Consider the following 26,107-nt stretch of genomic DNA (forward strand, 5'->3'; position numbering starts at 1 on the left):
CTCCCCCGCCCCCAACAAATAAATGAAGACAGAAACTTCAAAGAAGATACACTACTTACTAGGAAAACAAGAGTTTCACGTGAGAGTATAGCATTATTTATTCACAAATCTATTGCCAGTAGTACCCAACGTCCTACTAGTCTACTAGATCTACATGGATAGATAAAAACATTAATTCTTAGTATTTTAGGAAGTATAGTTTTTCAGAAAATATCATGTCAGGGTTTTGTTTTCCCAGAAAGACACACTGCCTGAACAAGATTGAAGAAATCATTATCAAGTAATATTCCTTGTTGTTGTTGTTGTTGAGACAGGGTCTCACTCAGTCACCCAGGCTGCTGGAGTGTGGTGGTGCAATCATGGCTCACTGCAGCCTCAGGTGATCCAGGCTCAAGTGACCCTTCCACCTCAGCCTCCTGAGTAACTGGGACCACAGACGTGTGCCACCACACTTGGCTAAATTTTTTGTAATTTTTGTAGAAAACGGGTCTCACTATGTTGCCCAGGCTGGTCTCAAACTCCTGGGCTCAAGCTATCCTTCCACCTCGGCCTCTCAAAGTGCTGGGATTACAGGCATTGAGCTACTGAACGTATCCTCAAATAACACTTATTTCTATCTTTACCTAGTCCATCAATAAGATTTGTGATGCAATGACTAGTCACCCAGATCCTCAAAAGATGACAGTGTTGGACTCCTATACCCCAGAAAAACAGATACACTAGGGCTGTGATAAGGAAACATCCTTGGATTTATTCAGTCAAATAAATGTCTACTATACACTTGCTACGTCCCAGGCACTACCCTGAGGAAATGACAGGAACAAGATTTTGTGACCAGGAGCTCAAGAATGACTTTGGTCTTCAGTAGAGTGATCGTAGCTGAAACCAGACAGCACTGGGATGGGTGAGAACTTGGCTACAAACAACTATTTTAAGAAATGTGGCCGGAAAGGGAAAAAGAGAGGAATTTTAAAAGGGCAATGTGAAATCAAGGGAGGATTCCACTTTTTCTGTTTTGCTTTATTGTTGTCTGCCTCTAAGCACGCTTAAAGGCCAACAGAAGGAAGCCTTCAGTAAGACATGCACACCTGAGTGAAGTCCTCACAAAGGCAGGGGCAGATGGGAGCCACAGTCCGGGTGGAGGATTGGTCTTAGCATAAATACAGCCTCTTCCACTGCGACTGGGGGAAGAGGAACAGTTTTTGGCAGAAGCTCCTGGGATTCTCCACTTGCGTCTCTGTTATTTATGATGTAGGTGGCAAGACCACTTGCTAAGAGTGTGTGAAAAGATGAGAGGTTTGAAAAGTGTGAAAATGCTGGAAGTACATTCTGCAGAGATCAGAAGCGGGTGCTGACAAGGAAAACTCTGGAAGATTCCGTGATGGCCCCGCAGAGCTGGTGACCATGGATTTACAGGGGCACAGATCTGGATACTGTGACTTCCCCAGCTGGCCCCAGCAACTCAGGTCAAGCATTACAGGAGGCAGAGAGTTGAGACTGCCCAAGGCTGAGAACCCACCGGGCGGCTGCTACAGAAGAACAACGACACAACCGAGCACACTGGCATGACTGTGACTGAAGACCACAGAAGCTCCTGATAGGTGCAATGGGTGTGAGTGAGACTGAGAAAGCGGAGAGACTAGAAGCAAACAGTGGGAGGCCTGCACTTTGGATTTCAGAAGTGGACCAGCTCCAACACTGAGAGATTTGAGTGCTCCCAGCCTCCAGCACTACTTCTCTGGCAATAGTCGGACCCTCCTCCAGACAGCTCTACTTTCTCCTTCTGTCCTTTCCAGCTACTGTTAGCTTCCCATTGCTCCTCACCACTCCTTGTATAGTCCCTAATCCCCTCTGCACCTTTCTTCATTTGAGCTATCTGGCATGACTTCTGATTCCTGCTGAGACATACATCACATCACTCACATGGGGTTCTCATTAAAATTAAACCAAAGCCAAACATGGCCTTTTGTCTCATCTTGTCTTTTGCTAAAATTATAATACAATGAAAGTTAAATCATATACCCTCCAAAATCACAAAACTTTAAAACAAAAAAAAAGGCCTTTAAAAATTCATCCATGCTTACAAATGAAACTAAGGGGCAGCCTTGTGGAAAGAGGCACTGTTAGCAAGCAGCAAAGGGAAAAAAGGCCTTCGACACTGCACTTGTCTCTGAGTGCTTAAGATGTGCCAGGCACTAGTCTTGAAGCTCTCTGGATCCAGCCTGAGCAGCTCACCTTCTCATAAACTGAAATCCAGTCTTCCCCAGTCCTGTGTCCAGTGCTCCTTCCATTATTGGCACCAAGATTTACTGTGGAAAATGTCACACAGAAAAATTGATAAGCCCAAAAACAAAAATAAAGCAAACTGGATGCTGTATTTTTAATCTGAAATGCTACCAAGGGAATTAAGGTAATGGATGTTCAGGAAGCTTTTGAGCTGGCCTAATATAATTTTCCAGGAAAAAAACAAAAAACAAAAACACTGTCTAACAAATCAGTTCCAAACTCTTCTGCCTGTCAGTCAAGACATAATAGGCACCCATAATCCAAAATGCACTCGCTTACCAGCCTCTGGGCCTTTGTCCTGGCGTGCAGCCCAGGTGGTCACACACCTTCCTTCATCAGGCTCTTATCATCAAAGCTTCCCAATTACTCTAGCCCCAAAGGATCCTTCCCACCTCTCAGCTTCTGCTGGACTTACACGCAATATTACAGAGTTCAGTTCTTAGCTATTCTTTAATTGAGAGGGCAAAAATACCCCTTATGAATCCAGGCTAATATTATTTGATTTTTAATATATGTGTCAGGCATACAGTAAGAGTTGAAGATACAAAAATAATTACAACTAATCCCGATCCAGAATGAGCTTAGTCTTTTACTAAGGCAGGAGTAAAAGACTAAGGCTGAGGCAGGAGAATGGCGTGAACCCAGGAGGTGGAGCTTGCAGTGAGCCGAGATCGCACCACTGCACTTCAGCCTGGGAGACAGACTCTGTCTCAAAAAAAAAAAAAAATCATAATAATTTCCCTACAATTACTTTTAAGTTTGTGTCTTCATATCAATAATAATTTTAAACTATATAAACATACTCTAAAGCACATGATTAGAAGTCAACACTACCACCATGTGATTTCAGCAGGCAGTCCAGAGGGTTCAAGAACATATTCCCCAGGATCTGAGAACAATTAACATCCTAGCTAGTACACTGCTTAGCAGGGTGATCAATGAATGTTATTTCCCAGTTTCAAAATCCTCTCAACAGTGACCTAAAAGTCATCCATTCAATAAACACTTAAGCCCCTTCTATGTGGCAGACGCTGGACTAGGAACCCTGGCTAGATTCCAACGGGTAAACTGGAGAATGAGTGGAAAAGTAACCGAGAGGGCACCTCTGTAACCAGCATTTCCTGTATAGCCCAATCTAGCTGCTGCTTGACACTAGAAATTATTAAAAGTTCTTTGCTAGAAGACTATCCATGCAAAATTGTTTCATTACCTACTTCATTTCCCATATGATTCTTACATAATGGCCTCCTAAGAACTTAGCAAGTTAATACTCATCTTTTAGAAAAGTAATACAGTTGACCCTTAAGCAACATGGGTTTGAATGAGGCAGGTCCACTTATACACAGATTTTTTCAACAAAAGTTGCACTGAGTGTGCCTGCATCTCCCACTTCCCCTTCACTTCCTCCATCTCTTCCATCTCTGCCACTCCTGAGACAATCTCTCCTCTTCTTCCTGCTCCACAATCTATTCATGAAGACTATGGGGATACTAACCTTCATGACGCTTCACTTCCATTTCTCTTCCTTGTGATTTTCTTAACATTGTCCTCTCTCTAGCTCACTTTAAGAATACAGTATATAATACATATGCAAAATACATGTAAGTCACCAGTAAGGCTTCTGGTCAACAGCAGGGTATTAGTAGTTGAGTCCTGGGAAAGTCAAAAGTTACATGGAAATTTTTGACTGCATGGGCACCCCTAACCCCAGGGTTGTTCATGGGTCAACTGTAGTTCAAAATGCCATTCAGTACAGGAAATCAAATACTTGACACGAAAAAAAGATCACTTTCTAAAACTTCCAAGAGCTGTTCCAAGTCACACTGGGGGAACTCTGCTTTTCTGCTTAACTTCATTAAGTTTCTACTTAGGCAAACAAGTGAGCATGAAAGTACTAAGCACACATCACCCTCTTTCTATTACTAGTCTGAGCATCACCAACTTTTAGCACAAAAAAATCATCTTTGGGAAGATTCTGGCTTTCAGTTGATTTGTCATTAAAGGAGTCAGTTACACAAAGCACGGGCCAGTATGTACTAACATTCATAAAACATTATTATGCATTAGAAGACAGATCCACATAAGCTCAGAACTAACCTTTCAATATTGCATAGTGCACAGAGATGATTTAATTAAAGTGTGGCTAACTCAGAAAAAAATATTTTTAAGTGTTCCTCGTAAGTTTACTTGCTGATTCACAAACGCATCAAACTTAAAATTTCCCAGACGCATTAGTACGTTGACCTTTGGCAGGTGAAAAAGGACTTACTTCCATTCAATGACGAGCTCTTTCAAGAACTATTTCCTGGACTTACTAAAATGTTTGTTTAACAATCTTGGGATACAGGGTTACGCATCACCAGGCTTCCAGGCTGCCGGTGTGCGGACCCAGGGCCGGCGCGCGAGGCTCAGTGGCGGCCACCACCGGACCGAGGCCCTTCGCCCCAGCACTCGCAGTCGCCGCTCCCCATCTGTAAAATGGGCTCACACGGCAGCGTCGGCCGCGCGGGACCAAGGCCATGCACTCAAACGCCGACAACAGCGGCCGGCCCCTTTCCAGAGCCCAGGACGGCCGGAGCGGGCTGCTCTCCCAGGCAGACAGTCAAAGCGGCCCCGCGTTCCCTTTCCGGAGAAATTCTCCAATCTCCGGAACGGCAACTGCGCAAGGGCGAGGGGCGGGGCCCGGAGTTAGGAGCCAGCGCTCGGCGCCCACGCCCCGCACCGGCGCAGGTGGGGACCGCGGGGCTGGGGACCGCGGGGTGGGCACTGCGGGGTAGACGCGGAGCCCAGCAGGCGGCTGACGGCGGGGATGGCGGCGGGGCTGGGAGCCGCGGGCGGTCGCGGGGCCCTTCAGGTGACCGATGGCGCGGGTGGGCGCGGCTGTCCCTTCACAACTGAGGCCTGAACGGACGCCGCCGGCGGCCACCTCCGCGCAGCTGACGTCCATGCCCCGCTGGCCTTCGGCCAGGCGCTCCAGCCTCCCACACATACCTCCAGCCGGCCTGCCGCCGCCCGCGGCCGGCCCGGACCGGGCCCGATAGGTCTCGCCGAAGACGCCGCCGCCGCCCTGCTGCCGGCACCTCACTTCCGCCCGCCGCGAGCGCCGAGCGCGTCGATCCGCCGGGCAGTCGAGCGCCGAGTCCTCGATGGGCGGCGCCTGCAGGGAGGGTCGGAGGAGGGCAGCGGACCGGCGCGGGGGCGGGAGGTCAGCAGGGGCTGTGGGCGGTGGACGCTGGAGTGTCCTGGGTTCCGAGGGACCCAGCTGTCGGAATGGACGCGCGTAGGAGGTTTTTGCTGGGCGTCTTTGCGGTGGCGGGAAGGGGGGAGCGGTGAGGGAGGGAAAGAAGGGTGCAAGCTCAGGGGGCGGGCCGGTGCACCCTTCATCCCCGTGCCCTCGGGTCATCTCAAAGAGACTGAGGGATGACAGTGCGTTTGTGGGACCGCAGTTCACCACGATGGGCCCTGCACCGGGTCAGAGGACCGCTCCGGAACAGGGGGATGCACAAGGTCCAGAGAACGCATGGGATCACAGGGCTGCACCGGGTCAGGGGGCTGCACCGAGACCGGAAGAAGCATCAGGTCAGGAGAAGGCACTGGAGTCAGGGGACTGTACCGGGTCAGGAGGATGCCCGGGAGTGTGCATCCCCGGGGGGCCACACTGGGTAAGGGGGAGGCACTAGGTCAGGAGGCAGCACTGAGTCAGAAGGATGCACTGGAGTCAGGGGACTGTACCAGGTCAGGGGGCTGCACCAGGCCATGAAGAGGCACTGGGGTCAGGGGGCAACACTGAGTCAGGGGCAGCCCTGGGTCAGGAGGATGCATGGGGTCAGGGGGCTGCAGGGGTTTAAGGGCTGCACTAGGTCAGGGCGCCACACCAGGTCAGGGAATGCACAGGATCGGGGCGATGCTCAGGGTCGGGGGATGCTCTGGGTCGGGGGGAAGGTCAGGGTCGGGGGGATGCTCGGGGTCGGGGGGTTCTTGAGGTTGGGGGGATGCTCGGGTCGGGGGCATGTTCGGGGTCAGGGGATGCTCTAGGTCGGGGGTTCCCGAGGTCCGGGGGATGCTCGGGGTCGGGGGGTTCCCGAGGTTAGGGGGATGCTCGGGGTCGGGGGTTCTCGGGGTGGGGGGGATGCTCGGGGTCGGGGGGTTCTCGCGGTCGGGGGGATGCTCCAGGTAGGGGGATGCTCCAGGTCGGGGGCATGCTCAGGGCCAGGGGACTGTGGCCAGAGAGGAAAGACAATCAGGAAAGTGGGGGTAGTGGAGTCTGGAAGCTAAATAGTTTCAGGAAGGAGGAATTGTTAGACAATGTTCAGAAGCACTGTGAGGCCAAGACTCCAGAGAAAATTGAGTTTGGCATATGCCAGTCATTGACATCCTTGACAAAAGCAGTTTCAAAGGAGTGTGGGGAACCTACATCTCTTCAGAGTGGACTGTGAAAAGAATATTAAGTGAAGTGGAAAAAAGTAAGTTTCGACAACCTAGGTTGGCAGATTTAGCAATAAAAATACAAATACCCAGTAGAGTTGAATTTCAGATAAACAACCAGTAATTTTTAGTATAGATATATCACTAAAGTAATGTTGCATGGGATATATTTCTACTAAAACATTGTTTTAGTATTTGTTAGTGTAAGTACGGCCCAAATATTGCACAGGACATAGATATACTAAATAATTATTCATTATTTATCTGAAATTCACATTTAACTGGATGCTCTGTATTTTCATCTGGCTACTTTGACAACCATTCTGAGGAGTTTTGTGATAAAGGGAGCAGAGATACGGGGTAGTTGCTAGAGGGGCATGGCATCAAGGAAAAAGTCTGTTTTAAGATGGGAGCTGTTAACGAAACGGGTAAAGAGGGAACTGCTGATGCAGGAGAGAGAGGGAGCAACTGCAGAGCAAAGTCTTTGAGAAAGGTAAGAGAGGGTACGACCTATTGCACGAGGGCAAACATTGTTCTTAGAAAGGAACCAACAGAGTTGAGCTGTGTAGTAGGAGAGTGAGCAGAATGTGAAGCTACAGTTGTGGTGGGTTGGTAGACATGGTGAGGAGAAAGTGAGAAAATACTCTTCTGGTTGCTTTTGTTTTATTAGCAAAGGAACCAACAAGATCATCTGTGAGGAGGGAATGGGGGCAAGGGAGAATCGAGAAGGGGTGAGATTGTTGTCGTAGACATTGTAAGACAAATTACTGAGGATATGTAGTCAGATTGCCAGGGAGGGCAGAATGCCCACTTGGGATGTGTGGTCTTAAGTCTCAAATGGAACCAGTCAGCCTGCTTGTGTGTGTGTTGGCTGCCCTAGTGCAGGCAGGAAGTTAGTAGAAACTTAATTGTAGCTGAGATTAGAGTTTGACACAGAAGAAGGAGCTGGGAGCAGAGGAGTTCGGGGTCTATGCAGAGAAATGACATTAGACAGGATCATGGGGTTTAAGCTGGTATGACAGGGTATTTAGATGGATTTTTCTGGTTATCCTGGAATTGGCCACTTGCACTGAGAAAGAAGGCAGATAACTAAGGTGACCACATGTCCCACTTTGCCTGGGATGACTCTGATTTGTGTCTGTTATGATGGCTTAATTATTGAGTGCCCTTTTTACTGTCAAAAGCGTTCCTTTTAGACACTATATGGTCACCCTAAAGTCTCCCTGCACTATAAAGAAAGCCCCCAGGCCGGGCATGGTGGCTTATGCCTGTAATCCCAGCACTTTGGGAGGCTAAGGTGGGTGGACCACGAGGTCAGGAGGTTGAGACCATCCTGGCTAACATGGTGAAACCACGTCTCTACTAAAAATATAAAAAATTAGCCAGGCGTTGTGGCAGCGCCTGTAGTCCCAGCTACTTGGGAGGCTGAGGCAGGAGAATCACTTGAACCCTGGAGGCAGAGGTTGAAGTGAGCCAAGATCATGCCACTGTGCTCCAGCCTAGGCTACAGAGCAAGACGCTGTCTCAAAAAAAAAAAAAAAAAAAAAAAAAACAGAAAGAAAGAAAAGAAAGAAAGGGGAGGGGAGGGGAGGGGAAGGAAGGAGAAGGGAGGAAGGGAGGAAGGGGGGAAGAAAGAACAGAAAGACAGTCCCCAAGCAATTGGGTAAGACACCTCTTGGAGCTTATGAGGAATTCACTCAGCTGTTCTAATGCGGGTTAGTACTTGCTGGCCCTAGGCACCCATGAGCCTGTGCTTGCTGCTGTCAGAGTGGAGCTGAGCATCGGTGTGGAGTTCTTGGCAGAGTTGGGTTGCCCTCAGGACTGTATGTGACCAAGAGTATGTGCCTGCTTTTGGTACAGAAATTCCCTAAGGTAGGAGACTTGCTGGAGAAACATATAACAGCTGGATGGAGAGGAGGGTGGCTGGGAAGCAGCTGCGCAACCATGCTGTGGATATTGCAGCCTCTCAGCTCAAGAACTCACACATGTTCCTCACACAGACTTAGTCTTTGGCCCATCCCTGTGTCTTACATGAATGCCCGCCCAGCAGAGAGCATCCACAGCAGGGCATGGAGCAAATGGGATGATTCAGCCAGGGCGGGTCAGGCAGTCTCTGCACAATGGGCCTGTGAATAGAATGGCCGAAAATAGAATGGCCATTCACAGGGTTGGAGGCTACAGGGACCCACTGAACAAGGCAAATAGACAGGGCCTCTGCCCTCTCCTGCTGCAGAGGCCAGTGGGCAGCCCATGGTATGGTGGCTGTTGTCCCTCAAGAAGACCAAGCAGCCAGTTGGTGGCAAGTTGATTTCCATGGGCCCAGATGCATATTCGGGGTTTGGATTTGTCTTCCTTGCTTGTAGAGCCTTGGCAGGCACGACTACCCAGTTTCTTACAGAATGTCTTGCCTTATCATCACAGGATTTCCCATAATACCACCTTGGACCAAGCATCCTGTAAGAGCGAAAGAGGCAGACAAAGGGGATGTGACCGCAAGCTCCACTGGTTCCACCATAGATCGCACACCCCGAACTGCCACCCTGATAGGACATCAGCATGGCCCCACAAAGGCACAGCAAGCGCTCCAGTGGGGTTGGAAGCTGTGCTATGGGATGCAGTTTATATTCAGAACCTAATATCAGTGTATGGTGCTGTATCCCCAGTAGCTGGAGTCCTGGCCCCTGGGATGTGCAGAAGATGCTCTCCTGGGTGACACAAGGTTCACTAAATCTAAAAGCCTCTCCTTATTTGGGATCCTCATGGATCCCAGGCAACAAATTTGGTCCTGGTTATGAGTAGGACATGGGAGGGAGGATTCTTTCTAGAATGCAGGGGGCTCACTGGGCATCTTTTCCTTGCCTGGTGATACCAGTAGACGGGCAATGCAGCAACCCTGGCCTGACGAGGAATGATAACCAAAGGCCAGACCTCACGGGCAAGAAGGTCTGGGTCACTTCGTCGAGGAAGCAGCCTGGGCCACAGAAGTGCTAGCTGCAGGTGAAGAGACCCAAGCCGGGTGATTAGGGAAGATGGTGAAAATCACTATAGCCTTAGAACTAACTGCAGCAGTGGGCAGTATAGCCCGACCTACTGACCCTCCTGAGGTGGGTTTTCTCCCCCAGTAAAGTATGACTGGACACCATGACGAGGAATCAGGGCCAGGGCACAGATCTATAGCAGTGGATCTGCCTTGCAAGGCAGGACAGTAGCAGAGGCCATCAGTGCCCATCCAGATTCCCCCAACTGAAGGCTGCTTTCTGGGAACACCTGCATCTCTGTTTGTGCTTGAGGGATTTCTTTCTGGCGCAGGGCAAGCTGGAAGCCCTGGAGAGTTAATTCAGAAGAAGGCCTTGGCCAATGGCAGGCAAACAGTTGGTGGGTAAATGCCCTGTTGTGGCCGCCCCTGGCGGGGGTAGCTTGGCTGGTTGCACATGCTCCATTGCATGGCAGAGTCCCAGGGAGGCTGCCACAGTCTCCCTCGGGGAAGTGCCCCGCAGCACACCTTTATTGGCCTCCCCACTCCCCTCCTGCTCTTTCCTGCTGTCACCTCCCAAGTGAAATACTAGCCCTGGGTCAGCTTCTGGGGGAATCCAGTCAAGGCTGTTATTAGTCACAGACTAAAAACAACCTATACTTATTACAATTCAAATATATATGGTATTTGTTATTATAGACAGGGTCTCACTCTGTCACCCAGGATAGGTTGCAATTGTGAGATCCTAGCTCACTATAGCCTGGAACTCCTGGGCTTAAGAGATCCTCCTCCTCAGCCTCCAGAGTAACTAGGACTACAGATGTGTGCCACCATGCCTGGTTATTTTTGCTGCTGTCTTTGTAGAAACAGGATCTCGCTATGCTGCCCAGGCTAGTCCCGAACTCCTGTGCTCAAGCAGTCCTCCCATGGCATGAGCCACCACACCCGGCCTCAAATAGCTATGTGCTGAATTGCATACTTTTTAGGGAAATACATCCTGGAACAAAAAAACTGATGTGGAATCTAGCATGACTTCATTGTTCTCTCCTTTTCATCAGAGGATGTGTTGAAGTACGATCCCAGTACGCAATCACTTGACTGTCCCCAGCATCATCAATTATAAAGAGCGAGGGGGAAACTAGGAAATGTGAATCCGAGGCTTGGCGGCAGCATTTGAAAAAAAATAAAGGGAGAAATCCCTGGCAGCAGCGCACCCCCTTCGCAGTGAAACCAAACCCTCTCGGTCTCAGTGACGCCGCTTCCCAGGTTAGGTGATCCTGCCATGAAGCCAGGATGTATGGGCCTTGAGAACACACAGATTTTTCCTGGTTTAGAAAAATAACAAATAGCACTGTATTCCAGAAACAAAAGCACTCAGAAGAGGAAAGAGACTCTTTTGTTAATATAAAGAGTACTGGTATTGTTTTCTTTCTTTTTTCTTGCATTTCTGGTCCTAATTCCAAAACCAGCTAGCAAACATTAGTGCAGTGTATGCAGAAGTTGTCAGCAAATAAAATCATTAAACCTAAAATTGCAGTGGTAGCTGTTGGAGCAATTGAGTATCGTTGCATAGCATTGTGTTTTCAATTCTGTCTCAGGTTTTGTTTGACCTGGAGAGAAAGAATAACTTTGAAGCGTGAAATCCCTTTGGAAACAGTCTTCAGAAGTACTAGGAGAGACACAATTCCCTGCTCTTAGATTTTTTTTCTTCTGTTAACACCTTTTGTGTTCTGTACTGTATGGCACATCAGCTTGTGGTAACCATAATTTTACAGAACCTAACCCACAAAACTACTATAATTTGCTGTATCTTAGAGATCCTTTTTACCAAAGACTAATGATTATTTGGTCTTCTGTTATTCACAGGCTCTCAACTCTATGCTTGCAGATTCCTACCTTATTCACTGTTGTAGACACCATGGAGCTTCCTAGCCCAGTTATTCAGTACATCAGGCTGACCATGCAGGAAGAGCACTCACCACAACCTGCAAATACAGTATTATCTGTTTGTTTTCTAAAAGTGTTTCTCTCCCCTCACTAGAATATAAATGTAAGAGGAGGGATGCTGTAATGCTCATCCATGCCTTACACATAATAGATGCTCAATAAATACGCGTTGCCTCAAAAATAAAATAAGAATACAGTACATTAAGATAGCAGAGTTGGAGGAGATGCCTGTTTCCAGTTGTCTAGTTCAAAATATGCTGAGTGGCCACTTAAAGACACAAAATTATCAGCAAAATTTGGTATGTACACATCTTTTTTTTTTTTTTTTTTTTTTTTTTTTTTTTTTTTTTTTTTTTTTTTTTTTTTTTTTTGAGGCAGAGTCTCACTCTGTCCCCGGGGCTGGAGTGCAGTGGCCGGATCTCAGCTCACTGCAAGCTCCGCCTCCCGGGTTTACGCCATTCTCCTGCCTCAGCCTCCCGAGTAGCTGGGACTACAGGCGCCCGCCACTTCGCCCGGCTAGTTTTTTTGTATTTTTAGTAGAGACGGGGTTTCACCGTGTTAGCCAGGATGGTCTCGATCTCCTGACCTCGTGATCCGCCCGTCTCGGCCTCCCAAAGTGCTGGGATTACAGGCTTGAGCCACCGCGCCCGGCCGTATGTACACATCTTGACAATAAACGAACGATGGAGATGTTTCACCACATACCACCCAGCATCGTCATGCTTTGCTGGAGCCTTTTGTATTTTAGGATTACAGGACAATTTGAAATTCTGCAGGACTGCAACAGCTTCAACTCTGTTTTAGCAGTTCCTGGATTGGACCTATTGGTTAAGGAAGCCCCTTACATCCTTTTGTTTTATCCTTCATCTTACTATGGTCGTGCTCCTAGCAAATGCCTTTAAGTGGACTTAACCATCTTCTTTTATGTTAGCTTCAGAGCTTTTTATATTCAAAGCTCTGTATATCAAAAGTCCTCAAAATAGTCCAATGTCTCCAATCAGTTTTACAGCAAAACAGAGCTCTGTGGTTTTCTATTGACTTGCTATTTGCATATTTTAATAAGCAAATTATAAATAAAGCTGGTTCTACCACAGGGATATGGTATTCCAGTAGTGTTACTCCAACCATATGGCCCTGCTGCCATCCAGCACAATAATGCAGATGTGTTTTGCACCTGTGTTTATATCTGGGCGTCTCTGGCGGTGGGTTGTGTCTGTAGGTGGTCCAGAAGGAAAGGAGGAATTGAGGAGAGGCACATGCTGCCAGAGACACAAGGGCCCAGTACCTGGAGAGAGGGAACAACTTGGCCCGAATGTGAAAATGCCTCTGCTTAGCAAGGGCCTGGGTTCCCTCCCGGCCCTGCCAGCCCTGCCCTGAGCTGCAGAGGGCAGGAATAACCTAATGATGTGATTTTCCGTGAATAAGACTTTAGATCGCTTTATGTTCTAAATGCAGGATTTCTAACGGACCGCATGATAGCATTTTAACTTAAATTGCTAGCTGGGAGTGGGTGGTTGATTTTTTGGGGGGAGTGGTTTGTTTTGTCTTTTGGAATTCTCCATGTGAAGGTCTTTATTCAGTGGGAACAAGGCCAGTTTGCATTTTGTCGGTGATGTCAGCAGTCATAGAAAAGACATGGAAAAGGCACCATCTTCCTGATTTCACCCACTGATGGGTGGTGCGCCGTGTAGACTGCGTGTTAGGGCAGCCGTTGGCTTGCCACTCTGCACCTCCGCTGTCCAGGCACAGCACCCCACCCGGAGCAGAAGCACCAGCTACAGCCGCACATCGGAGGGAGGTGCGGTGTCAGCCTCTGGCCTTTGCTGCGGAATCTGAGCTCTGCTGACACTCATTGATGAGGCTTCCCACTGCCCAGGAGCATCAGGGTTGCCTGGCATGTGAAACGAGGCACAAAGCCTGTCATTACACCTCGTTTCTTTTTATCTAACATGACACGAATGTTATCTGAGTTTTTCGTTGCTCAGTGAGTAGCTTGGTTTCACACAAACCCAATAAAATAGTTTTCGCTCCTTAACAGCAGCTTTCTCACCCTCTGTGTCTGGTAGGTTTTTCTGAAGACGTTACCTGAGCTGTGTTCCCCTCGCAGGCAGGCACTATAATTTCTGACGGTGATGGCATGCACTGAAGTGCAGGACGCCAGCTCCCAGTGCCCACCACTTGTGTCCTGGCCACTCTCCAGTGGAGGTCTCCGGATATCTGTCCTGCCCCTGCAGGTAGTTGCCTCCTGTGAGCTCCTCTTTGTACTCTCTGTGGTACTGAAGGACGAGGCGTACATGCAGGATTAAAGATAATTTTCAGGACGTACTTTAGCCAACAGTCTGAACCTTTGTTCTTCCTGACGGAGCCCTTGTGACGAAGATGAGAACATAGCCAGTTAATTTGAGTATAAATTTACGTTTTCACACCTGGTAAAGAAAATGATAAAAATATTTAGCAGTGAGAAACTAAAAATGAAGCAACAAAAACATCCACAGCCCTTGAAAAATCAAGAGTTGACTGTAGGACTGTTGGTTTAAAAAAAAAAAAAAATTACATCGAAAATTCCGAACCCTACATTCTGGATCCTGTCTGATATTGACCCTGATTGTGTGACCTCTTGAGAATTCCAGTTATCTCATTTGCAACATAAGATGGTTGGGTAGGAGAAACTCAGAAGTCCCTGTAAGCACAAAAATCCCATCACTGCGCTTTTCTTTTTCTTTCTTTCTTTTTTGTGTTTGTTTTTGTTTTTGTTTTTGTTTTTGTTTTGTGAGAGAGTCTGGCTCTTGTCGCCCAGGCTGGAGTGCAGTGGCACCATCTCGGCTCACTGCAAGCTCCGCCTCCCGGGTTCACCCCATTCTCCTGCCTCAGCCTCCCGAGTAGCTGGGACTACAGGCGCCCACTACCTCGCCCGGCTAGTTTTTTGTACTTTTTTAGTAGAGACAGGGTTTCACCATGTTAGCCAGGAGGGTCTCGATCTCCCGACCTCGTGATCTGCCCGCTTCGGCCTCCCAAAGTGCTGGGATTACAGGCGGGAGCCACCGTGCCGGCTGCACTTTTCAATAAACAACGATTCTGCAGCAAGTCTTGGCTGAACTGTGCGGCCTTCTCTTCTGGCGACTTCATCTAGCCGTCTATGTAGAACAGGACATATGGGTGGTGCTAGTGGAGTCTTTCCAAATAACTGTATGCCAGCAGTGGTGGTAGATCACACTCATTGTTCTGCTCTTCAATTAAAGGGGTTTTTTTTTCTTCCAGATGCTTCATTCTTTAAATGTGTTAGCTCTAGGGCAGTCTGTTTTAAACTGGGAACTTGGTTGCTTTCTCTGATCTTAAAGCAGATTGCTGGCACTTTTCTGTTGCTATCACTTTCTGCTCCTCTGTCCTTTCCACTTCCACCCTCCCCAGCAGCCTCTGCTCCGAGAACTAACAACGTTGCTTTTTAGTCCCTGGCTAGGTTATGGACATGGAAAGCCAAACCACAATAGGTTAGATGTGAAGCATAGTGATAAAGAGGAAAACAACATGATGGTAAATACGTGGGTTGCATTTTCAATTTTGCATTTTTATTGAATTCCTGTTTTTCCATTAAGTAATTCTCCCTGAGCTTGGCCACATTTTTTTTCTGACCCCGGATATGTGGGTGTGTTGATTTGCAGTATTGTTATGCTTTATGTATATGTTTGACAGGATGCATATTCATTCCACTACCATTCATTAGAACTCAAATGAATGCACAGACGTGAATGATAGATTTAAGCACACGTGTCTGCTTTCCTTCTGATAAACAATAGCTTTTCAGGACTGTCGACTCGTGAGGATTCTCAACAGAGCTTTATTTGAGAACCAATGGAGAATCTCTCTTCAATTACATAATTAGAATTAAATCCTAGAAAGGCACCTCAGTGGCTGGTAAAGCTTTTTGCAGACTTCATTTTGTGAAAGAAAATGGTAGTAACTGCTACTTGTTCCTGCACATTGTTTTGTTTTGGATATGTTCAAATATAATTGTTTCTGCTCTTCAGTGGCCTCCTGTTTGCAAGCATGTATTTGTTAAAACACATTGAGAAGGAAATTTTCAGTTTTTAGGAAAATCAGTTTTAAACTAGAATTAATAGACCATGCTTTCCATGGTGACAATGCTGGATTGCTTCACAGCACTGGTCCTCTCGCGCTGCCGAGTGGAACGATGACTAGGCACTGTGTGACGAGGCACGATGCTGATTAGTATCCAGAAAAGAAGTCCTCAACGCCATGTAGCTTTCTGAGCTCTTGCTTTACATAAATATGCTGGTAACTACTGACTCTTAAGTTTTGGCAGTGATTTTGCTAGTAAACATATTTTCAGGCCAGAAACTCTACAATGTAAAGTAAGATATTGTCCTCACTCCCCAGCCAAGAAAAAAAAAAAAAAGGGAATGAAATGCGTGGCTGAATCAGCCCTTGCCCCTCACATGGGTTTTGGCATACTTTAAGAGAAATAAAATATAAATTAATTCTCAAAGAATTTAGAATGCTCTTCCAGAAAGAGATGAGTCAGCTTCCCACATCAAACAGAGGGGAGTCTTTCGCATATTTAGTCCATCTTCTGTATTTACAGAATTTTCACATTACTTTCTTTTCTTAGTTTACAACAATTCAATAATTCTTTTCTTTAAAGCTAAGAAATGTGTGTTTCACTGATCCTAGAGGCGGTGCAATTCTAGACAGCACTTACAACGAAGGTTTCTGTTCACACAAATTGTCTAGCTACTAATTCAGAGAGGTCTTCTGTGTATGGACATTGGAGTAATTTAAGCTCAACTGTTTTTCAAGTCAACAAATTGACATTTACCTGTTACATTCCAGGCATTATTCTTTTTTCTTCACATTCTTTCTTGCTTTCTACAAGTTAGGCTAATCCACTATTAAAGTAGAGACACGATAATACGAATTATTATTGCAATATTAATTTTTGAAAAACAAAATAAGGAAAGCATATTTTGAATGGCGGGAGGTGTGGACAATCAGTGGAAAATCCAGGTTTGTCTTTTTATTTTTTGTGCCAGGTCTTGTTCGCTCAGTGTTTACAGTTGGGACCGATACAAGTCAGTTACCTGAGAAAATCTGTTGGAGAAAATAGCTACTAAAACTCTGAAGAATCTTTCTTTCCTGCTTATTTTTCAAGCATACTCTAACATATTTAAATCAGCAAATTTCTAGTGGAACTGAAAAAAGGTCTGTGCTGTTGGTCAGGCTTACGTAAACACAGTTATGTGAGCAGTACTTGAGAGCAGAAATTGTCCCAGGCACAAGCTATTGTCACGACTAATCTTTTTACAAGGCAAGGATGAATAAACTCACGACTTTAGTTGTGCCCCATGGTCTATTAATCTTTCCATCTTTTAATGCAAACTTATTCATACTGGAAAAATATATATTATAGTTCACATTATATGTGTGCACTCACATACATATTATTGAGACTTCTATTGGAAATACGTAGAAATACTATGTCAGCATTTGTAATCTTCAGGTGATGAGTATACAATGAATTATCATGATGACTATTTTTGTAAAATGATTATAGCTAATTATTCAAAAGTGCTTGAAATCTGTATGTACCTCCTGATTAGGAATCTAATAACTACATATTAAAATTTAAAATTATTAAAAATGTTATGTTTCACAACATTTAATGAACCTAAATAATTTGGAATGCTAACCTTATAAAACATAATTATAGAATGCAGGTAGTTTTTAATGGAATCAAGGCTTTCTAGTTTATTCAATGAAATTTCATGTTTTCTTAGCTTACAAACTAATAGGAATATCAATTTAATTTTTACAAACCTCAACGCCTTTACATTTTAAAGTAGAAATTAGAGTATTTCCCATTGTAGAAGCTTTTTGTGATGTAAAAACATAGCATTTAGTGAAGTACCTTCTACGAAGTCTTAGCAATCTGCTTATTTCAATGTGAAATAACTAAATATAAAAACATTTAGCAATTTTGGTCAATGAACTTATGCTGACATCCTTTTGGCATATCTATAATATTAATAAATTGCTAATAATATTTATAATTTAAAATAGTTTCCAATTGCTGAGGAGCACTTAGAGATGAAAGCCTTCTTTCATGTATAAAAATTATGGGAGGCCCAGATGTGAAAATTGCCGTCTATCTTTGGTTACGGACACACCCCAAGTTCTCCTCAGGCCGTGGTAAACATACCGCACAGAGATCCTAATGGCCAGTCCAGGAATGCCCCGTGTCCAGGAGCACTGAGTAGATGATGGCCCCCAGAACATTCCACAAGGTTGAAGCGATCACTTCAGTCTGCAGATGAGGGTGGTGACAGACATCAATTAGGAAATTGATGTCAATTAAAAAATTCCTTTTGCATGAAAAATTCATCTTCAGTTTATAAGGGTTGATTATTACTCCTGTGCCTTTTTATTTCCTGAAAGTCACACTTGAATATTAAGAAGAAAGAATTTTACAAAACCAAAAATGGCTGCCAGCAGGCAAGTGAGAACTATTAGTTAACTGATCAAAAAAAAAAAAAAAAAGAGTGGAAGTGGACAGAGAAGAAAACTGGCAATAAACTGATTATAAGTTCCTCTGTCCCTTCTTTCTTTCTTCCTTCTAGCACACCTTTATATTATTTTTTAACAGAACAAATTTTCCTGGGGAAACTGCAAGTTTCTTATTCTGAAACAGTAACAAGTAACTTCTGTGACTTTGCCATTTTAGCTTTTACTCTTGGTGAAGCTCCAGGCCGTGGCAGATGAAGGCAGGCCTCCTGCAACTACAAGTCACTTTTCCCTGCCCAAAGGGCCTCCCACCTCAGCTATGGGCAAGGCTCACCTGGCAGGTAGCCCAAGGGAGGGCTGTGGGTCACTGCCCACCACTGTCCTCTAGCACATCCGTACATGTACACGTGTACATATGCACACCCCACCCCCTGCATACACACACCTACATTCACATGCATGGATACACACATGCACGTATGCAAGCTCACATGTGCACATGCACACACCACCCCCCACAAACACACACCTATACTCAGGTACACACAGATATAGCCATGCACACCCATGCCTGCACATACACGTGCAAACACTCCTACATCCACATGCCCACACTCACAGGCACATATGTACAGATGCGTACACATACCCACACACATGCACACATCCACGTCCACATCCACACCCACACACACTATTAAGAAAAGATCGAAAACTTAAACTGATTTTGGAGGTAGCAGCTACCAATAAGAGTTGCAGTGAGCTAACTGGGGACAGGTCCCCCTGGAAATCATAATGGTGGGTGTCAGGAACTGGGGGGAAGAGGCTGCAGGGGCTCCAGGCCTTTAGGATGTTTAGATTCCATTGTGTCTTAGCCTTGTTTTAACCTACCTTGCCTCATTCTGTCTCATCAATCATAATTTAAATATTTGTTTTCTCACATCTCTTTGATCTTTTCTGTAAATTGAGGTCTTCGACAGAATTTTATGTAAAAAGAATGCTGACAGTGGCATTCACATTTTTAAAAAAATTCTCTCTGATTAACACATTTCTCTTTTGTGGCTGAACCACTCATCATAGGAGGATTGTTCACTAGTCCTTTGCTTTCAACAGGCCTTAAGATCATCTGTGGGTTGTGTAACTGGAGAATTGTGTCTGGGAGGGTTTGGGCTTCCTGGCTACAAAGCATCTTCTCTCCCATCTTGCAGTCGGTTGACCGTCTCTGTGCTGCCGAGCCACAGGCCTGGGTTCTGAGAGGTACCTTGCTCTCTTACAGCACCTCTTTCTGCGTCTGTTACAGCAAAGTGTTCAGAAGAACCAATGTGTTTTCCCAAGAAAAAGAAATCAGGAACCTGGTGTATTGTGCCTGATGCTTTAGGTAAACTAATCCAAATCAGGTGAGTTGTCTGTTGTTTACAGTTGAATATCAAACAGAGAAAGCTGATACGTAGATCCAATAACTCTGTTATCCCACGTTGTGCATAGACTCCAACGTTCTGTCTAAGTCGTTAAGTTTCAAGGGAAAGCAAAGATGGGAGGGTAGTACATACTTACGCTTTCCTGTTTTGTTTTGTTTTTGTGTGTGTGTACCATTCAGCAACCTTGTCCCTCCTTGGTGTGCTCTGCAGGTGGTGGCCCCACCCTCTGTCATATAAATCCTCCCGCCTAGACTTCGCATTTTGGTGAGGCATGGTTTTGAAATTTCAGAAATTAATTTCTTTTGGGTGACGCCTAGATTCAGCTGTGAATGAGTCTGTGCACAGATTGTAAAACATGCTGTGGCCTCATTCGTCTCTGTTGAAAGGAAATGGCAGCCCCTTGCCATACCAGGAAAGGCTAAGTCACAAAAAGTGATTTTGCTCTTGTTTATTCTGTGACGTACATTCCTTTGAAAACGTTTTAGTTTTTCGACCCCAGAAGGAAAACCATCAGCCTTGCTAAAATGTATTGTTAAGCCTAGCAAACTGGAAATGATAGTGGAAAATATTAAAGAGGTACAATTTTTACTTTTTGAGACTTTGTACAAATAGTAAAACATGCCTTTCCCCGTATCTGTTCAGACTTATCTACAAAAGCCCAAGCAGCCAAATGGACTGTAACAACCCAGGTGTCATTTATTTTCTTAAGATGTAATTTAATGTAACAAGACAGAAACATCCAGGCCACGAATAGTGTGATTTGCATTTAACTTTTCATTTTAGAAAGGCCAAATGAAAAGAAAAAATGCTAAATATATTTGAATCTACCAAGGGAATGAATGCTTTCTAGCTTATTTTCTGAACTTCCCAGAAGAGTGGAATTGCTGCAAGAACCCTCCTCTGCACTGGATTAAGTATTCTGCAGGGCCATCCAAGGTTAAGTCTCTTCTTTATTTAAACTGCAACACATTTCCTATTTTTCATCCTCGGTTCTATTACTGTGTGTATATTTTTAATAAACAAACTTATTTTCGTTTATCTTTTTCTTATTTAGTTTAATATATTTTTAAACAAGTGAGCTTCAGAGAATCATTGTGTATCTCAATTGCATATGTAAAAATACTTTCATAGCCTATGAAGATCTATAAAAACATAAAGTATTGCCATTATATGTGCAGCATATCTTATAATTCTGCATTTCAAATGCATGATCAGTATCATGTGATAAACCCTAATTATCTTATTTAGCTCACATGGGTACATTCAAAATAAGTGCTTCAGCTTTTGGCAATATTGACAAAGTCCGAGCAGATTTTTTCCCCTCTTTGACACCTTTAATTTTAGGGCAAAATATGCATGGAAAAAATTCTATGTATGAATTACAGTAAGGCCTTAATAAGCTATTTCAGCCAAGAAGTCAGATACCTTTACATGTTTTGTTAAATGTAAAGATAGAATTTGATTGTTTGACAATTTAGTACTATCACCAATTGATAAAAAGTAACTAAAAGTAGCAAATTTATACCATTAATTTTTTGATTAATATGTACAGATAAAGTTTCTTTTCTTTCTTAAATCGGTTGCCCATATGAGAGATCCAGTGTTTTTCCAGGTTTTACTTTCAGCTCACAGACACGGCCACCTTTTGCTCCACAGAAAGTTCTTATCATTTTCCATTTCGAGGTAAATTGATGTACAATTACCAAGCTCATCAATTACGCCAATAACAGAAATGCGTGTCAACCAAGAGAAAGTAGCTCTGGAGATTAAGAAAATGACCTAGGTTCAGTCTCATTTTAAAGATAGAAAAATGGAAATGTCTTTGTCTTTCATGGACACACTTTCTGGGTATTGAATTAAAGTAATCGTCTTTGATAATTAAGTCTACTAAACGTGTACATATTTTCAACCATTCTAAATCTTTTAAAAAATATATATCATGCAAAATGCATCAGATGTTAAAAATTTATTCTCTCTGTATTAGTTTAGAAATTAAAGATGCATACGTCCAAGATGAAATCAAAAGTCAGTTTTAAGGTGTAAATTATCTAAGCCAGGTATATAAATTTAATTTTTGCCAAAGTTGTGTTTTTACATGAATCCACTGAAATAGAGCCTCCTGTGAATGTCAGGCAATACGAAATTTATAGTGGTGGTAGATTATTAGAGCGACATGGTGTAGCACCTTGAGAAAATAAAATATTACACCGTCGACCTTCATATTCCTAACAAAAAATGCTGGTGCAACACGCACATTTTGAAATTAGTGTGAAACCCCAGTGCTACAGTGATGAAGCAAGCTCCTTTTTAATTTTAGTTTTTTTATATTAACCCGACCAAAATTTAGAGCCAGTCCATTTTATGATGATTTTAGACACTCGGTGTCAATTGTTCAATGGTACCAACTAACTTTTCATATCACCTCTTATTTATCGTTTGCTTTTCACAGCAACTGAGCACATCACTGTGCTTTCCCCTTTTCCCTGAAGAAGTAAACTTGTCTTTTTAGCTTCCTGAAAAAAGCAGGCGACTCTGGTGGCTTATATTTAGTTACAATTTATAAAGGCAGGACTGCAAGTCAAAGCCGGGACATTTTTCTTTTCTGTTGTGTGTTTGCGTGCTGACGGGGACTGGCTTTTCTTCTTATTGTTGTAGTTTGAAATTGAAACGCTGCACTGCTGAGAAAATACCATGAAAATATAACCCACTGCATTCCAGGAAAATAAATAAGCAAGGCCACCCAAATTTTCAATTAGTGCTCCTGCAGAATGCAGGAAATAGCAAGAGATCCGTCCAGTGCACCCTAGGCCGGGTCGTGGGTAGAGAGCAGGGAGGAAGGCTGGGAGGGGACGCAGGCACAGTGTGAAGATGGCCTGTCTCCAAGGAAAACTGCATGCTAATAGGCTGGGCTGGCTTCCTGGATCAGCCCGGCCGGGCTGCACGTTCTGACTGCGGGGACAGCTGTGCTTCATTCAGGGCAGGGTGCTGCCCAGTGAAGTGACACTCGAGAGTTCCAGTGGCACTTCCCATCTTATAGGATAAGCTTAACCAACGTTCTCCGTAACCCCCTCCCCGCCATGGGAAATGTCAGCCTCCTGAAACAGCAGTATTCTGGTCGGTTGTAAAAAGGATCAAACGCTTTTGATTTAAAGCGTTAGGCCTAAGAATCGCCGTTTCCTCCTTGGTGGGCATGCCTTGCTAACATGCCCCCAGCCGACTGGGGAAGCCACTGGCCGTAAGGGAGAGAGGCACAGGGATGTCTCCCCTCCGCAGAGCGAATGTCAGGGAAGAAGCCAGGTCTTCCGAGGGGCTGACAAGGCCGGGCGTACAGGCGCCTTCCCTCCATTGTGTTTCTCTGCAATGTTCAAATCACTGGTGGGACGGGAGCACTTGAAAGCCGAAAGAGGAAAGATGAAAACAAAGGATTCTTCAGGGACATGTATACAGACTCCTGCTTCCCCTCACTTGCTTTCTGTTTCACTTCTCAGATGGTCCCTACAGGGTCTGCAGCTTTCCAGCTCATCAGGGTGAACTTAAGACGAGGGAAAAACGAGGTTGGGTGTGTCGGCAGCACAGTGGTGTCCCAGCTTACAAAACAGACAGCTATGATTATTTGGGATACATTTTATCTGTTATGAGCCTAAACCGTTTTTACTTCTAAAACCTTCAGGTTGCATTGGTAAACAAGAAGTAAATATACACATTCTATTTATTCTTAGAACCAAGGAATGAACTAATTGAGTAGCGAGTGTGGACCACAGTTGCAAAGGAAGGAAACTCACAAGCGAGCTCTCCAAGCTGTGACCATGTGGCAGGAAGATTGGCCTGGGCTGTGGCAGGAAGATTGGCCTGGGCGAAGAGAAGATGAAGAGCCATCACTCCAGCCAAACAGCAAATAAGAAATTCAAATTATGCTTTGTAATTTTTCAATGAGCAGTGCTGTGTATCTGTGGAAATCATGGGAGAGATTAAAAACAATTCTTATCACCTCACAAAGGTAGAATGAATGGGAACAAAAGCGCTGACTGTATATTTCTTCTTAGCCAGCTTCTTCCAGTTGAGCACATTTTCTTGGCAAATCAACTATTTTGTTAGGTTAAAAAGGCTGTCGTTTCCTTTTCAGAGTAAAATCAGGAATCTCATTTTTGTACAATACTACAGCATTTCCTATCATTGAATTCTAATGATTTGAGAGTGTGTTCTTTATCTAGGTTTCAAATACAAAGCAAGGAACAGAAAAAAAAAAATCTCTTTCCATTTGCAGTAGTTTCAAAATATACATGGCTCGAGAATTTGTAAGTTAAGGAATTTCCAGCCACAGGGAGATCAAGAACTGTGACCCACCAGTAGCATCTGCTGTCAATCCCAGGGCAGCTCTGGGAGGAACAGCCCGTGGAGCGTGGGCAGCCGTGGTCTTCCAGCCTGGCCCTCTGGCCCTCAGGTCTGCTCTCTGTTTCTCTTCTTGTCTTCTGTCTTTTCACCACCATACCTGCAGCTCTTGGTGTTTGTGAGGACCTTCCATCCATCCAGCGGCTTCCAGAAAATTATCTAATGAATTCATACCCATGTAAGTTATTCATAGGGTTTAACTGATTTATTCAGCAAATGTGCAAATGTTTCCAAGCACCCTACTTGTTGAGGTCTCTGAGAAATATAGAAATGATGCTGGCACTTGATAAAATACCAAAATAAATCACCACCCTGCAAGGCTTTGGACTCTGTGTCAGAACTGGAAAAGATCTTGACACCGCACAGACCAAACCTCTGACTTCATAGATGAGAACGTGAAGGCCTAGAACCAGCCAATGACATGAGCGGATTTCCACTAAAACTCCATAGAAATCTGCTGGTCTCTCCAGTGCTCTTTCTGGATTGCGTCAATATCCAAATCTTTCTCACATGTTGTGGTAGATGAAATTGCTGTTAAAATATTCACTGCCCCTCTGACAGGCTTCTCCCACTGAGAGAGTGACACACCCTCATCCCACTAACGTCAGCCTTGGCCCTGACTTGCTTTGAGAGTGGAATGAGAGCAGAAGTGACCTGTGCCGCGGTGCGACAGAAGCTGTCTGCCTTTTTGTGTTCCTTCCAGGGCATCCATGTTCACCTGAATAAAGACTGCTTCTTCAGCCACAGTTAAGATGCTTGTAATAGGAGTGAGAGCCACCTCTGTTGCGGGAAGCCCCTGGGATTTCAGAGCTGCTTGTAACTGCAACCTAACAGCCTCAGCAGACTGATACGTCGTCGTGTCGCCAAAACAGAGCAGGTATTGTTCCGTCTGTACAGTGTCACCTTACTTAGGACCCTCGTGTGCACTGGGATCCTAATTTGGTTTCATGGACGGAAGACGCCCACGTGCTGTGTGCTCCAGGGCTCCATGGATGGTCTGTTCTCTTCCCAGGCCGGATGCGGACAGAGAAGGGCACACCTGGAAAGCCGTGGACTCTGCTGTCCTGCTGTGGCCGGGTTTACCCATGCCTTGAGGGACTTTCATTTGAAATTCAGGGCCCCAACTTAGCTGTCGAGGTGAGAGAGACTCTCCAGAAAAAAAGGATGAAGATGTGCTTTCTATCTTTCTATTTTTGGTAACTTCAGATAGCCTCAACCTGAGCCATGTGTTCCTAAAGAAAAAATCAGAAAACGTAGCCATGACATAGGCCAGAAGAGCACGTACTTAGGAGAAAGCGGAAAAGCAGGCCCAGGGCACACAGAGCTTCTCTGGGGAGGCGGCTTTTCTACTGGACTTTGAAGGATGAATAAGAATTTGGCATTCAGAGATAGCGGAAAACAGCCATTTGTGGTAAAAGCTCATTGTGATTGGAGACATTAGAACAGAAAGGCCTGGGATGTTTCCGAAAGTTGGTAGTGCGGTTTTTATTACTTCTTACAGGATCATGTTCCTCTTAACAGCAGAAAAAGCCTTAACCCAGAGAATTTAATTGCTAATGATATAATTATGTTTACTAGGTTAGGCCAGGTATTTTGTTTTCCATTTTTGTTTTATGAAGGAGAGAGGTTGCTCTGGGTCACCACACCTGTGTCTACCTAGTCTTCGATGGCTTGTAGCATTTTACTGGTATGTTGGCACTAATCGTGTGTAAGGCTAACTCACCCACTTTTATCTGTGTTCTCTGTCTTGGACACTGAGCTACTCAAAGGCAGGGTGTCTTGCTGAACTGTTATCCTGAAGCTGAGCACAGTTCCTGACACAAATGGGAATGCAACAAATGTTTATTGAGGAATAACTCAATAAATATGGCCAGCCTGCCTCAATCTTAAAATGTAGAAAATATGCCCGTTTTCTGAAATGAAGGAATTATATGCCTGTCTTCAACATGTAGGAAAATCAAAATCATCATCATGATTCACCCAAAATGTGTAATGGCCTCCCCTGAACAGCGAGTCAAATGTTTTCCTTTGGAAGAGGGTTCACAGCTGTGCTGTGCATCTTCCTGTTTTATTTGTGACTGTGGGTGCCTTTGCAGATCCATTTGTGACTAAATTCACAAAAATTTAGTCACAAAAAAATGAGAAGAAGCAA

At 44.9% G+C, this 26,107-nt stretch overlaps 2 protein-coding genes and 1 long non-coding RNA gene across 4 annotated transcripts in view; 1 reads left to right on the forward strand and 2 right to left on the reverse strand.

Moving 5' to 3' along the window:
• EXOC2 (exocyst complex component 2) overlaps positions 1–5,346 on the reverse strand; it is a 199,342-nt gene extending 193,996 nt beyond the window's left edge. Inside the window, exon 1 of one of the 2 annotated variants that reach the window (XM_030928550.1) lies at positions 5,278–5,346. The gene's annotated coding sequence lies outside the window, so the exon portion shown is untranslated. Of the gene's footprint in view, positions 1–2,235; positions 2,310–5,277 lie in introns of those variants that run through there. The other variant, XM_030928549.1, reaches the window with a different exon arrangement.
• Positions 1–5,374, reverse strand: part of HUS1B (HUS1 checkpoint clamp component B) — a 35,766-nt gene extending 30,392 nt beyond the window's left edge. Inside the window, 1 exon segment of the mRNA XM_030928551.1 lies at positions 5,278–5,374. The gene's annotated coding sequence lies outside the window, so the exon portion shown is untranslated.
• LOC115896877 lies at positions 4,961–23,525 on the forward strand. Its single transcript, XR_004056784.1, has 3 exons — positions 4,961–5,016; positions 19,449–19,545; positions 23,286–23,525. It is a non-coding gene; the product is annotated as an uncharacterized LOC115896877 (long non-coding RNA).
• Positions 23,526–26,107: the final 2,582 nt, after the last annotated feature.

The sequence above is a fragment of the Rhinopithecus roxellana genome, chromosome 4, assembly GCF_007565055.1.
Source record: "Rhinopithecus roxellana isolate Shanxi Qingling chromosome 4, ASM756505v1, whole genome shotgun sequence".
Lineage (NCBI taxonomy): Eukaryota > Metazoa > Chordata > Mammalia > Primates > Cercopithecidae > Rhinopithecus > Rhinopithecus roxellana.